This window comes from Pteropus alecto, unplaced genomic scaffold (assembly GCF_000325575.1).
Source record: "Pteropus alecto unplaced genomic scaffold, ASM32557v1 scaffold143, whole genome shotgun sequence".
NCBI lineage: Eukaryota > Metazoa > Chordata > Mammalia > Chiroptera > Pteropodidae > Pteropus > Pteropus alecto.
Window position 1 is genome coordinate 2,782,160 of NW_006434828.1, and position 1,201 is coordinate 2,783,360.

The following is a 1,201-nucleotide window of genomic DNA, read 5'->3' on the forward strand; positions in this document are numbered from 1 at the left end:
GCCCTTGAAGGCCAAGGTCGCCTCCTACACCACCCGTTCCCGCAGGAGCTCCCGGCCGTGCTGCTGGGGGTCTTGCCACTGTTCCCACCGCACCCGAGCCCTGGGGCCTGGTCCCAGAAAGAGTCCGCAGTGGGCACATGGGCTTGGGGGCCGGGGCCCCGCTGGGGGGCAGAGGGACAAGGGCCTTGACGGTAGGGAAGGGTTTCTGGGGCTCGTGGGGGCATTTCTCCAGGGCCCGCCCTCTCCGTGCCTGCCTGCCCAGTGCCCCCTTCTGCAGGCGAAGGGCCACGGGAGGGTGACGAGCAAGCTCGGACAGAGCTGAGCGGGCCTCAGGGTGACCTGCTGGGTCCGGGAGAGGGAAGGCTCACCCGTGACAGCCTGAGTGTGGCGCAGCCTCAACACCACTGTCCCCATCAGCTATTCCTGCAGCCCTGAGGGGCGCCGGACGGAGCGGTGCTGGCTCTGTGCCCGGCAGCCGCCCGCATCTGCCAGCCCGCAGTGGAAACGCTCCACGCGCACCCATGGCTGGTGTGGCCGCTCAGTGGGGGTGGGGCCAAGGATAGGAGGCTGTGTCCAGGGACACCAGCTGGCCACCAAGCCCGACGTGGGCACCGGGGCAAGCGGGAACCTTTCTGAAGGCGGAGATCAGGGTGGGGCGCGACTGCACTTGGGCAGGGGACCCGGGAATGGCAGGGTCGCAGGGCTGGACACAGAAGACCGGGCCTTGAGTCTCAGCCCAGCCTCTCACCTTGAGCAGCTGCCTCGCTCAGTGGGAAGGGGGAGGGGCGTGAGGGAGGGATGGGGGCGAAGTTCTCAGGCACATGGGGACCCCGGCAGTGTGGCCCCCGAGGCTGGCTCTGGCCAAACTGCTGCTGCCCAGCAGGGGCGAGTGGGACCTGCCGCCCGCCCACCTCCCCACCTCGCCCTGGCAGGACCAGGACGCCTCGGGTGTCTCGCCACTGCACCTGGCCGCCCGCTTCGCCCACCCCGTGCTGGTGGAGTGGCTGCTCCGCGAGGGCCACGCGGCCACGCTGGAGACGCTGGAGGGGGCCTTGCCCCTGCACCACGCTGCGGTCAGTGGGGACCTGACCTGCCTGAAGCTCCTGACCGCTGCCCACGGGAGGTGAGGTCCCGAAGCACCGCCTGGCAGGCAGTCGAGGGCTGGCCCCCAGGGAGGCTGTTCCGAGGGGGACAGGATGAC